The following is a 14,589-nucleotide window of genomic DNA, read 5'->3' on the forward strand; positions in this document are numbered from 1 at the left end:
AAGCAAAGAAAAAAATTTTAAAAGACAGTATTAATATGACAAGTCTCCAGTGAATCATAGCCAACTTATGAGAGAATATGGACTTAAACTAGGAGAAACAAATCCCTTTTTGGGAAGCCAGAGCACTTGAGAAAATTCCCCTGAGGTTTACAGATATCTGCATGACTAGTCCTTATGTCAGAGAATTTTTCTTTCTGGAAGGAGAATCAAAAGGCTTAAAATTGTTTATATGAAGTGGTGAGTTTTATAAAACTCCCACCTTTAGCAAACATGCAATATTAAGTTTCATCACAAAGGCCAGTGCTTAGGAAGACTTACCATGAAACCAAAGTGTGATCTTTGATGTTAGAAAAGAAAAATCTTCTCCTACTGAAGTCAGAGTTTAAAGTATCCCACATTTTAAAAAGACAATTTATTAGCCTCTCTAAATTATAGTCTATTAATTTGTGGCATATTTCATCCAAATCTTCTGCTTGCTTAAAAATCTGGGATTCTCTGGCCAATATTTTATATGAGTAACGGGTTTTATATATGGCTAGTCTACACCTACTAAATCAGGAACAGTATTAGATAATTTGTGGCTTATATAGATGTTCAGAATCATTATACTTCTGTGGGATTTAGAGTGATTAATGACTACTCCCAGATAGGAGAGTTAGAAATTGCCAACATTGGCGTTCTGCTCATTTCTTTCCTGCCTCCTTGTTTAAAATTTATATTTTCATCTTCTAGGACCACTTTTGAGTAGGCTAGAGGGATATACTCACTATGGAAGAAGAACAGATTAATAATGTGCTGATAGCATGACTATGTTAGTTAGTTATTTCTAAAGAGAAGACCTCTAATCCTCTTCTCTAAAACTAAGAGAGAGTATGCGTACCTATTCCCTAATTTTTAACTGGGCAATGAACAGCAAGCAATACCATATAAAGTACCTGCTCTGTTACTTATTTAGCTAATGGTTTATTCTGGGAAGATTAGCATTGCTCAGAGCTAAGCATCTTCAGAGTGTATTTTGACCAAGGTGGGATGCTAGTTTTTTACACCTGTAAATCTTTTCAGGTTAAAACTATTTGGATCATGTTCTTTAGAAGAGAACTTTTAAACTTTGCTCATTCATTTACCTTTGTCCTGGAGGACATTAAAAGTACTTTTCTTTTTTTTTTTAAACATTTTTAGTTGTAGATGGACACAATACCTTAATTTATTTAGTTTTATGTGGTGCTGAGGATCAAACCTAGTGTCTCAAATGTGCTGGACAGTCATTCTACCACTGAGCCGCAACCCCAGCCCAGAAAGTAATTTTTTGAGAAGAATCTATCAGAGTGTGTTCCTTCTGCTCAGGGTAGAAGAGGTTTAAGTCAGGTGTTTTGATTTCTATTATTATTAATATTATTTTCTTCAAGGAATAGAAATCCATTCAAACGAGCTCCCAGGGAAGTGGGATTATAGGGGCTGTGTTAGTTTTCCAAGGCTGCTGTAACGTAGTAACATAAACAGAGTGACTTGAATAACAGGAATGCATTTTCTTAGTGTTTTGGAGATTTCCATTCTTTTTTTTTTTTTTTTTTTTGGTACTGAGGATTGAACTCAGGTGAACTTAACCACTGAGCCACATCCCCAGCCCTTTTTTTTGTATTTTATTTAGAGACAGGGTTTCACTGAATTGTTTAGCATCTCACTAAGTTGCTGAGGCTGGCCTTGAACTCACAATCTCCTGCCTCAGCCTCCAGAGCTGCTGGGATTACAAGCATGCGCGTAGAGGTTTCAGTTCTGAGATTAAGGTGGCAATAGGGTTGATGGTGTCTGAGGTCTGGGACAAAGACTTTGTTCTCTATCCTCCTCTAGCTTTGGTGGTTTTCTGGCACTCTGTGGCTTTCCTCGGTTTGTGGAAGCATCACCCCATGTCTGCCTCTATTTTTTGTACAACGCTATGTGTGTCTGTTTCCAAATGTCTCTTATTGGTAAGGATACTAACATATTGAATTAGGGGCTCCCTGTATGCCAACATGAGCTCATCTTAAGTAATTATATCTCTAAGGATCCTATTTCTCACACTTTAAGGTACCAGAGGTTTGGACTTCATTGTGTGAATTTGTGGATTGTGCATACTTCAATCCATAGCAGGTGTTTTTACAAAACATCTTGCATAATATATAGCTGGGCATGGCAGAAACTGGAATTGGTCAGGCAGCTCTTTGGAATGTCTATCACTTTGCTTCAAGGGTTTGCATGGTGCCTCTCTGCTGCTTTGTGCAAGTGGTGTGTCTATTTTTATTCTCTCTCTCCAAATATGCTTCTTCTGCAAGACCTTTGGTTTCTTTCCTCTATAATGTGGGCGTGTTATAATACTGCCTTTGGTTTCTGGGGCTACCATTCTGGTAGTGCAGCTCCTTATAGCTATTTGACTGGGGTCTCTGTGTCTTCTAATTAACACTCTCTGGAGAGATGTTGTGATTGCTTTTGGACAGCCTGTGATTTGTCTGATTCAGGAGTCAGTATGGGGTTCAGGCAGCTGAAACTGGAGGAGGAGTTGGATAAGATCACAGGCCAGGGATTATGACCTTCAGATGAAGTCAGATACTTTAAGAAGGTTTCAGGGGCAGGGTGTGGAAAAAGAAATAATGTGATTAAAGATGGCCTTACCTTATATGATTCTCCTCCCACTGAAAAGATAAATTTTATATTAGTATGAGTCCTTGGAGAACTAGATATCAAGACAGCATCAAATATGCAAAGATTTTATTAGAAGCAATGCCTGTGTGAAAGGAAAAAAAGAGGACGCCATAGAAGGCTGGGAGAACCAGCAGACATCAATACAAGTCTGACCCTGGGGGAGGGCGAGAGAGGGAGGGAGGAGCATCTCAGATAGTTGTGTATCTAGGACAAAGAGTTGGGAGTGTTTGGGTGAAATGTGGCTGAAAATAAAGGAGTCCTATGGCTTCACCGTAAACACAGGTGGGGCAATGTGGAGTTTGAAGTACAGAAGTTGGCCTCCTTGTTAATTGTATTCCTTGTAGTAGAAGGTCTGCAAGCTTATTTTCCTCTCCACTTGAATCAGAAAGGGGTGTGTAACTGCTCTGACCTACGGAATAAGGCAGCAGTGACATGGTTTCTTGGGCCAAGGCTTTAAGAAAATGGTAGATATGAGGTGTTTATCATAAGCTTATGTGTGAGAATGCAAGAATATTCAGAGGTGAAATGATTAGATTATGAGGCCTGTAACCTCATTAGTGGATCAAACCACTGATATGGATTAACTGGGTGGTAACTATAGGTGCATAGGGTGTGACAGGAGAAAGTGGGCCACTGGGGGCATGACTTTGAGGTTATGATGGGAGGGGAGGGGAAGGGGGATAGTAGGGGATAGGAAAGGTAGCAGACTACAACAGTCACTAATATGGTATTATGGAAAAATGTGGATGTGTAACCGATGTGATTCTGCAACTTGTATTTGGGGTAAAAATGGGAGTTCATAACCCACTTGAATCAAATGTATGAAAGATGATATGTCATGAGTTATGTAATGTTTTGAACAACCAATAAAAAAAATAAAAAAATATGTATTGTCTCTGTGACTGGAACTCACTCTCGGTCTTTTGAGAGTTCTCTCTTTCTTTCCCTCTCCCGCTCTTCCCCCCTCCCTCCTTTTGTCTCCCTCCCTGTCTTTCCCAACTGCCATGTCCTGAGCTGATTTTCTCTGCTATGCCCTTTCACTATGATGCTCTGCTACTCCTTGGGCATAGAGCTATGGAGTCAGTTGACCATGCTCTGAACCTCTGAAACTGAGAGTGAAAATAAACTTCTCCTTCTCTAAGTTGTTCTTGCCAGGTCTTTTGGTTACAGTGATGAAAAGCCTAACTAAAGCAGGCAGCTGCCATTTCCTTTCTTGGAGTAGTCTTTGAGATCATTGAGCCATCATGGAAGACATAATCACCTGAACTTTCTTTGCTAGAGACTATGTATAGTGTTCTGGCTGACAGACCCCACTGAGCAGAAGAATCACCTGTGCAGACCTGCTTGAAGGCTTGATTTAAAGAATCATGGGCTATGATAAAGTGGTTATTGTTCTAAGTGTCTAAGTACTAGCTATCCAGAACATCAAGTCTCTTACATAGGTAATCTAGCCAGCATCAGATAAATTCCGTCAGAGGTGAGAGCTTCCATTTTTCCCTCTTAGAGAAACAAACAAAAAAGTAAAAACACCTAGTGTTTGAAGACTCAAACTCAAGTTCTGAGGACTGATTTCGTTGTTATCCTTTGGGGTTCTTTCCTTGCAGTGCTGGGAATCCAACCCAGGGCCTTCCATGTGCTAGGCAAGCACCCTACCTCTAGCCACATCCCATCCTTAGCCTCTACCCTTTGGTATTCTAATCAATCCAGAATGACATTCTGTTCAACTTGAGAAGACAATCAGAGGAGTCCTGTGGTCATTACCTATATGTAGGATTTAAAACAGAGAGTTAAATCGATTTCTTCTTCTCTTAGGATTCTGATAATCTCAAATGGCTTCTTGCTAGGGCTTGTGGTGGTAATAGGAGGCACTAGTGAAGGGACTCTGAGTTTAAATACTGTTATTGCAAAAAACCAAGTAGCCCCGCTTCCCATGGCTAAAGATCTGAATGGTTGTTTCTCAGAAGAAGACACGTAAATAACCAATGGGTATATGAAAAAAAAAAAGTGTCAACAATCACTAGGGAAATGCAAATCAAATCACAGTGAGATACCACTTAGTCCCACTTAGAATATATATTATTAAAAAGACAAATAATGATAAATGTTGGTGAGGATGTGAAGAGGCATGCTTATACACTGTTGATGGGGAAATATATTAGGACAGCCACTATGGAAAACACTTTGGAGGCTCCTTAAAAGGCTAGAAATAGAACTACTATGTGATCCAGCAATTCCACTACTGGGTATGTATCCAAAGAAAAGGAAATAAATATGATGAAAAGACACCAGAGTTTCATATTTCTTGAAACACTATTCACAGTAGCCAGTATATGGAACCAACCTAAATGTATATCAACTAGTGTGTGGAATGGATAAAGAAAATGTGGTCTGTTTACACAATAGAATACTATTCAGTTAGAAAAAGAGTGAAATGCTGTCATTTGCTGCAATATGAACAGAACTGGAGGTTGTTATATTAAGTGAAGTAAGCCAGGCACAGAAAAACATCACATGATCTCACGAGAGGAATCTAAAAACTTGATCTCATAGAAATTGAGAATAGAATAGTAGTTACCAGAGACTGGGGCGAGTGGAGGAAAGGGGAATTGGGGAGAGTTCAGTCAATAGATAAAATGTTATAGTTTAATAGGAGTGTTCTAGGTACTGCTGGGAGAGTAGTAATTAATAGAAGAGAGACTTTTTCAGTGCAGTTTACCACTGAGCCACATCCTCTCACCATAAAGTATTCACTTTAAGGTGGTGGACATGCTCATTACCCTGAGTTGATCACTACTCAATACATACATGAATCAAAATGTCACATTGTACCTCATAAAAATATACTCATATTACATATTACTCATATTATGTATCAGTCAACAAACTAACTAAAAACAATTCTGTTAGGAGAAATCCTAGCTCAACTTGTTGGCCATGTTGAGAGAGAGAGATAGAAGCAAGCCTGTATAATAGCAGAATCTTCCTAGAGCCAAACTGAGAAAGAAGGTAGAAAAACTAAAACAAGAAGTTGGATAGGTAGGAAGTACCAGAAACAGAGTCACACTCAGGAATGTTAACATTGTTCTGTGAATGTTGAAACTTGAGCATTAGGTAGTTCAACATCAGATTGCACTGATGAGGGGGTGACCTCTGACCTAAAGCCTCATCTAACCTGTGTCATAAAGATGGTGAGGCTTACTCCAAATCTATATCTGTTAAAGACCATGGATTCTACAATATACAGTTTCTCATAAAAATTATGGATGATAAATGTATTTAAGAAAACTGCACAGGTCATCAAGGATGGGGGAATTACTGCCATTGGCTGGATTATCAACCTGTTAGCAGCCAAAGGTTAAGGATTGGGAGGAGATCTACTATGGAGAGAGGAGGCCTGAAAACTGGAGACCCAGGTTGCAGGTTTACAATGGATCCTTCTCCTGGTTTCTGTTGTTTCAGCTCTGACTTTTGTCAGCTGTCATGAAAACATCACAAGAAAAAATATAACTCATGTGTAAATGGAAAAATGTTTATATCTAACATAACCAAGGAAAAAATAAATTATTAGAAACATACTATTGAGAAAGAGAGAGAGAAGGGAAATTGCATGGTAAAGGAAGGAGACCCTCATTATTATACAAAATTACATATAAGAGGAAGTGAGGGGAGAGGGGAAAAAAAAACAAGAGAGAGAAATGAATTACAGTAGATGGGGTAGAGAGAGAAGATGGGAGGGGAGGGGGGATAGTAGAGGAAATGAAGGGCAGCAGAATACAACAGACACTAGTATGACAGTATGTAAAAAAGTGGATGTGTAACCGATGTGAATCTGCAATATGTATACGGGGTAAAAATGGGAGTTCATAATCCGCTTGAATCAAATGTATGAAATATGATATGTCAAGAGCTTTGTAATGTTGTGAACAACTAATAATAAAAAAATTTAAAAAAGAAACATACTATTGAAAATTATTCTGAATACATGTTAAAATCAAAGTTGTAATCATTTGAAAAAATGCAATAACAAAACCAGAAATGATTTGAAATTTGAAAAAGTTAAAAATAAAAAAGTAGGCTAATGTTAAGAGAGTTAAAATGTCAAGAGTACTAAAACAAAGGGATACATAGTTATAAAGAAAATTAAAGAATGAGAAAATTAAAATGTAGACAACATTTTATTTAAATATTATGGAGCAAATGTTAAAAAGTCAAGAGATTTTTAAAAAGTAGAAATGACTACCTTAAAGCCCAGAAAAATTAGAACATAAAAGGGAAGAAAGTCAATCAGTATAAACCAGGAAAATAAAGTACCTGGAATAACGCTGCTCTTTAGACTATAAAATGAAATAAAGCCTAAAAAGAGAAAGAAAAATCACAAAGAAATATTAATCACTTTAAGGAAATAGGATGGTTAAGGTAAGTGTGAACGTTTGGTTGAGTATTCTAGGTTGGAAATGATTCCTGTCCCCACCGTCCCCAGAATGCAGTGAGGGACCAGAACCCCTGTGCAGAGACCCAAGCACACCTGAGGGGGGGCATGCATACCTGAGGGGGGGCATGCCCTCCTGTGCCCAGAGTGGTGGCACACCAGTGAGGTCAGGGGGATCTGCCAGTTAGAAGTCTTGGGCAATGTGGTTCTGAACTGGGCTCAGTACCCAGAGCAGGTTAGGCACTTGGCAGAAATCCACATTTTGGTTTTATGTTAACAAACTACTTTTACATTTTAAATTTCATTCAAATACACCATTTGCAGTTATGGCTAAAAAAAGCCCAAATATGTAATTATCACTTTGAAGCATTTTAAAATCTGTTACAAGGTGTTCACCACTTTTTTGAGGAAAATGGGCTACTACTTTTTCTCTGTTCTTTTCAAAAAGCTTCACAAATAATTTTTCAACTTTTATGAAGTAGCCTATGAGGTCATTTGACTCCAGCTTTTGTCAGATACTACATATTAATCATAGACAAACTACTTGACTTCTTTTATCCTCAATTTCCTTGTCTATAAAGTGAAGATTAGCATAGAATTTGTCTCATAAGATTAGCAATTAAGCCGAAAATGCAACTAAAGTCCTTTCCATAACAATTGCCACATACTAAGCAATAAGTGCTATTTATTATTGCCATTGGTTTGTTATATATAGCAACCATGGATATTGATGTTCTTTATGTTTGACATTTTTACCCAGAAATATTGTGTATGGTTACAACTATACAACTATTCATGTCTTTTTTCCTGTTATATTAAAAATTTCCAAACCCTAATGACCTAAATTAGATGAATATTCTACCATTTAAATATGTTGACCTCTATTATCAGGGAAATTAATTCTACTTCTCAATTATTCTAGTCAGGTGTCATTTTATAAAGAGATGCAATTAAGTTTGGTGGCTTTATCTTACAGTATGGAACCTTGGTGGATTATTGTCTAATAATAGTTTCATCATTTTTTTAGGCTTTTGTCTTTCCATATACATATTCATGACATCAGCTAATATGACTCATTTATTTCTCCATTCCTTTTTTTTTCTATCACTACTGGGAATTGAGCCCAGGGGCACTCTTCCACTGAGCTATACACCAGCCCTTTTTATTTTTTAGATAAGATCTCACTAAGTTGCCCAGGCTGCCCTTGAACTTGTGATCTTTCTGCCTCAGCCTCAATGCATAGCTGGGATTACAGGTGTGTGCCACTGTGCCTGGCTGTATCTTCATTCTTAGGTTTGTACTCCTACTTCTTTTTCTGCTTGAATAGTATTGCCAGTGTTAATACATGAACTGTCAGTATTATAAATGTATTAAGTAGAATAGCTAAAATGAGAGCTTTTATTTTAATTTTTTAAAGGGAATGACTCCAATAAATCTTTATCAAATGTGTCAACATATAACTTGAGATATTTATATCCTTTGAGGGTCAGTTAAGAAATTCTCAATAATTTTAGCTTAGGCTTAAAAACAAATATTGGATTTTGTCAAATATGTCCTGGGTATTCAGTGAGTAGCTTGAAAGAGTCTAGCTTTTTCCCCTTGTTAATATGATGAGTTATTTTCTTTGTGTTACATCACTTTGAAATCCCTGAAGAAATAATTGGCAATTTTAATAATGCTTTCATAATTGAGATTGGTCTACTAAGCCTTTTCTGATATTTCCTTTTTAGATTTTAGAATGAGTTTTTGCATCATAGAAGAAGTGTGCACTTTTTAATTTTAAATAGTTCTGCACCATTATTATTATATATGTACTATTTTTGAATTAAAAAATATTTTTGGTTGCAGATGGACACAATACCTTTATTTTACTTATTTATTTTTATGTGGTGCTGTGGATCAAATCCAGTGCCTCATATGTGCTAGGCAAGTTGTCTACCACCAAGCTATAATGCCAGCCCCATAGTTTTGAAATTTTAATAAAGCTTTGCAATGAATCTGTGACAATGGAATACTCATGTAAAAAATTCTAATATTTTTGTTTCATTGATTTGATTAGTGTGGGTCTTTTTGCTGTATTTGTTTAAATATATTGTTTTGTAAATGATTATCAATGCTTTTTGGTTCTCCACTTTAAATCAATGTCATAGTTGAGAATATTTGTCACAATTTAAATGATTTTTTAAAATTTAATTTATTGGATTTTTAAAAACCTGACTTAGGGTTGATTAATTTTGTCATGATTTCCTGTTGGCTAATAAGCCACTAATGCACAGGATTGGATTGGAAAGTCAGACCTGCTTGAGTCAAGATCTCATTTAGTAACAAATTTTACTAAATAAGGTCAGGGACACAGACAGGCAACAGATTCAGACACAGCAAAAAGTCCTTCCCATGGTGGGTATGTCCTTCTGGTTGTGAATAGAGGTTTGCATGCAAGGTTGTAGAAATAGCTCCCACAGTGGGAGCATTTCAGTTGTGAAACCTCTCTATTTATAACCCGGGAATTGAATAATGTGCATGACATTCTCCAAAGAGTCATAAACTGTGGACCCTGGATTCTCTTAGCTGTGGGTAATCAGCAGCGACAGGTTTCCTGCTAAAGACTTTGAGAAACAAGCCCTCCTTGTCCTAATACATTTTTCTGGTCAATTTACTAAGGTCCAGTTGGCAAGAAGGATGTCACTTGTGTCTGCCAGAAGGTGAGGGATGGGGTCTTCTCATCCCATCAAGGGAGAGAATGAATTGACGTCATCAGCTTGACCCCTTGTTCCCAGTTACTTATTGTTTTGGGTGATTAAATTTTTTTTTAATTTTAATATTTATTTTTTAGTTTTTGGCGGACACAACAACATCTTTGTCTGTATGTGGTGCTGAGGATTGAACCCGGGTCGCACACATGCCAGGCAAGCGCGCTACCGCTTGAGCCACATCTCCAGCCCTGGGTGATTAAATTTTACTGAGTTTTGTCTCTCCTTTCTTTAAGCATGCGTGTTTCTGCTTTTCATTGTACCATTTCTTTTTTCTAACTTTATTTGTCTTAATTGTTTCTTTTCCAAGTCTTAACATGGTACTATTAACATATGCACACACCCATAGATTTATCTTAAAAGGTGTATTTCCTTTTAAATGTTACTTTAATACTATCTTATGAATTTTGATGTGTTCTATTTATGTTTTTATCATCCAAATATTTTGTTATTTTTATGTCTATCTTAAATAAGATTTTGAAATAGTATTTTTAATTTTTTATTATTGGATAACTATTCTTGTATAATTTTGCTGCAAATGTAGAACATAAGGTTTCTGCCTTTTGATATCTTCTAAGTAAATGCTTGAGCTTCAGGATGTATTTATAGAGTTTGTAAATACTTATCAAGCACTAAAAATGCACTAAGTATTGCTCGAGTGGGAGAAGCTTCCCTAGATCCTGTTCCTCTCATTTCTTAAGGATCTGGCTATCATATCCACTTTATCTGGCATTGATACTTTCCCCTCTCTACTGAATTATCATCATTAGCGTACTCCAGTGCCTGCCATGTTAAGTGGGACCAGAAGAATTTGGGACAATCATGTTTCCTAATTCCCTAAACCTGTGGCTCTGCCCCCTTCCCTGACAAAAGGTACTTTGCAGATGTGATTGAGGATTGAGATGAAGAGATTATCCTTGTGAACCCAATGTAATCACAAGGGTCCTTAAAAGAGAGAGGTGGGAGGGTCCCCATCAGAGAAGGAGATACAATGATGATGGAATCAGAGACTGGAGTGATGTGGGGCTGTGAACCAAGGGCTATAGGCGGCTTTTAGAAGCTGGAAAAGGCAAAGAAACAGAGGCTGCTCTGAAGTCTCAGGGAAGCACACAGCTCTGCCCAACCCACTTTAGACTTTCTACCTCCTAAACTGTCAAAAAATACAAATGTGTTGCTTTCAGGCACTAGTTTTATGATACTTTGCTACAGCAGCAGTAAGAAATGAATACAGTCACTGCGCATGGTAGTGCCCTGTAATCCCAGTAGTTCTGGATGCTGAGGCAGGAGAATTGCAAGTTCAAAGCCAGCCTTAGCAATTTAGTAAGGCCCTGTCTCAAAACAAAACAACAACAATAACAAAACAGTCTGGGGATGTTACTCACTAGTTAAGTGTTCCTGGGTTCAATCCCTGGTACCAAAAATAAACAAATAAATAAAGGTTAAAAAATTAAAAAAAAAAAGAATGTACCACTCAGGAAACCACTCTCTCAACTTGAGAGAATGCTGCCTTATATGTTGCTTTTAGCCATCTTTGTGCAGTCAAGTTTCAATGTCTTTGCCACTGCAGGCCACTGAGGTGAAGTTAAATGTGCCTTTGATGGATGGCTTTCTGTTAAATAATATTCCATTGTAACACTTATGTCAATAAAATGACAATGAACTTTGTTCTGTAGTCACAAAGGAATGATAAAGACTATAGCCTAATTTTTAGGGTGCTAATATTTCTTTTTTTTTGCATATCTTTATACATGTACTTGGGGCAATGATGTCCATCTCATTTCACTGTCTTTCCTACCCCCGTTCCCTCCTTTCACCTCCCTCCTCTTTGTCCTATCTAAAATTCCTCCATTCCTCCCATACTTCCCAACTCCCATCCCCATTATGGATCAGCATCCTCATATCAGAGAAAACATTCGGCATTTGGTTTTTTGGGATTGACTTACTTCAGTCAGTATAATATTCTCCAGCTCCATCCATTTACCTGCAAATGCCATGATTTTATTTTCTTTTAATGCTGAGTAATATTCCATTGTGTATATATACCACAGTTTCTTTATCCATTCATTTTACTGAAGGGCATCTAGGTTGGTTCTACAATTTAGCTATTGTGAATTGTGTTGCTATTGATGTGGCTGCATCCCTGTAGTATGCTGTTTTTAAGTCCTTTGGGTATAAACTGAGGAGTGGGACAGCTGGGTGAAATGGTGGTTGCATTTCAAGTTTTCCGAGGAATCTCCATATTGCTTTCCATATCGGTTCGGTGCTAATATTTCTAATATAAAGTTACAAGTGACAGCTTGTTAAAATTATTTTAAAATTTAATTAAGGACAGTTTTTTATGGAACAATTCAACTTCCTTACTTAGAATTAATTTTTTTCCTTGGTCCAATTGCATTTTTTATTATCTGTTTATAAATTAAAATTTAAAGATGTTATCCTTTGCTTTCTCTTTTCATTTACATGATATCTCAATGGATACTAAACTTTTCACGTTGCATTTTGTTTTACATTGTGATGGAGATTTCAAGGTGGGGTGTGGATACTAGAGTACTCATCCCTCTTACTAGAAAATCTCCCATTAAAAACATTTAAAAAAAAAATCTCAGATTACATATAAAGAGAAAAAAATCAAATTGTCCTCAGAACTTCTCTTCTATGTCAGTGAATATTATAATGCATAGAAGATATATAGTTCTAGGGAAAACTGGAATAATTTTGCTAAAGCAGTAGTAAGAAATGAATACACTCACTGGGCATGGTGGTGCCCTGTAATCCCAGTAGCTCTGGAGGCTGAGGCAGGAGAATTGTAAGTTCAAAGCCAGCCATGTAATGCTGTAACCAGACATTTTGTGAGAGAACTCAGAGAGTCCTTTTCAAATATGAAAGAGAAAAGAAAAAATGAGTGAAAGACTAGAATTTGGTAATGACAAAATAACAATTGGAAAGAACTAGTGGTGACCACTGAACTCTACTATTCATTTACTTATTCACTCAATAAATATTTATAAGTTCATTATTTTCAGTGCTGGGAATCAATCCCAGAGCCTGCATGTACCAGGAAAGTGCTCTACTATTGAGCTACATTCCCCAGCAACAAACCCTTACAGATGACTGTTCTGTCTTGAGCATTGTTCTAGGTACTTGGGATAGGGCTGTATGCACATGTCCCCAGAAAGTTTACACGCTAGTGGAAAAGACTAAGAAACAAAAGAAACCAGTGTACTGTTCATTATGGTGAATAGCAGTGATAGTGTGATGGAAATAATTAAATCTAGGAGGGGGATATAATAGTAGTATATGGAGCATGTTAAGTTTTAAATATGATAGTCTGAAAACTGACATTTGAATAAAAACATAAAGGAGGTGCTAGATTAAAGTAATTTTAATAATTATTTACATATGTTAACTGAAATAAAGGTTTTTCTTTTATAATCTCTGCAATAAAATATAACAATACTTTGTTGAATTTCAGAAAAGTCTTTTAATATAGTAAAATGGGTATAGTATGTGGGCTCTGACTTCAGAGTTTCTGAGTTCAAAGTACAACTGTGCCACATATGAAGTTTTATGACCATGGGCAAATTAAACTCTCAGCAACCAAATTTTCCTACTTGTAACTGGGAACAAGAGTAACACTTACTTCATAGGGTGTAGTGAGGGTGAAATGAATGAAGATATAAAATGCCTAAAATAGGACTGGCACATGGTAAGTATCCAATACACAATAGCTGTTATTGCTGCTATCCTTATTTTATAGTAAATCTATGAGGATTGGAAAGAGAGATGTGGATCCAGAATAGCAGCCTCTATTTTTCAAAAATGGAAGCAAAAATAATATTATTCTGTTATTGTATATGGTAATTAATTTAATATAGGTCATTGTAAAACTTTTTCAGATTTACTAGTAGGAAAAAATTTGATTCTTTCTTTTTATAATTTCTGCAGAGAATAGTAGCAGAAAAATAAATCAAGAATAGAACGTGTAGCATAAGTTGACATAAGTCAAAGCAAACTTAGCAAATATGACATTTAATGCAAATGAGCTAAATCTCCATATTTATAAATGATTGCTCTCTGATAGCAATTTGGGAGGGGGTTACTGGGGATTGAACTCAGGGGGACTCAACCACTAGGCCATATCCCCAATCCTTTTTTGTATTTTATTTAAAGACAGGGTCTCACTGAGTTGGTTAGGGCCTCACTAAATTGCTGAGGCTGGCTTTGAACTTGTGATCCTCCTGCCTCAGCCTCCTGAGCTGCTGAGATTATAGGCATGTGCCACCATGGCTGGCATTTTTTTTTTGTGTGTGTGGGGGTAACTAAGAGAAATGCTTTACATTAGAGTACACCATTATGAAATTAAACAGGAACAAAGAGATATAGTGCACAAAATTTTTAAAAAATTTTAAAAAGCAAGGGTGTTCTTAGTCATATCAAATAGGTTAAAAAACAAATAGCAGGGAGGGGAACCTGCAAGCCACGGGCGGGCGGGTCAGGACCAGCAACCAGCCAAGTGACAGCAGCTACACGCGCCGGCGGGGAACGCAGACCGGACCCACAAGGACAGGTCCGGCGGACGGCTGAGGGCTAGGCCCGTCCCCTCCCCCAGTGTCTGCAGGTAGGAGGGGGACTGTGAACATCAGCAGAGCGGGCCCAAAGCCTGCTGAGGGGCGGAACCGGCCCCTCCCCCAGTGCCTGCAAGCGAGGCAAACCTGCAAGCCACCGGCGGGCGGG

Source organism: Urocitellus parryii, chromosome 5 (genome assembly GCF_045843805.1).
Source record: "Urocitellus parryii isolate mUroPar1 chromosome 5, mUroPar1.hap1, whole genome shotgun sequence".
In the NCBI taxonomy this organism is placed as follows: Eukaryota; Metazoa; Chordata; class Mammalia; order Rodentia; family Sciuridae; genus Urocitellus; species Urocitellus parryii.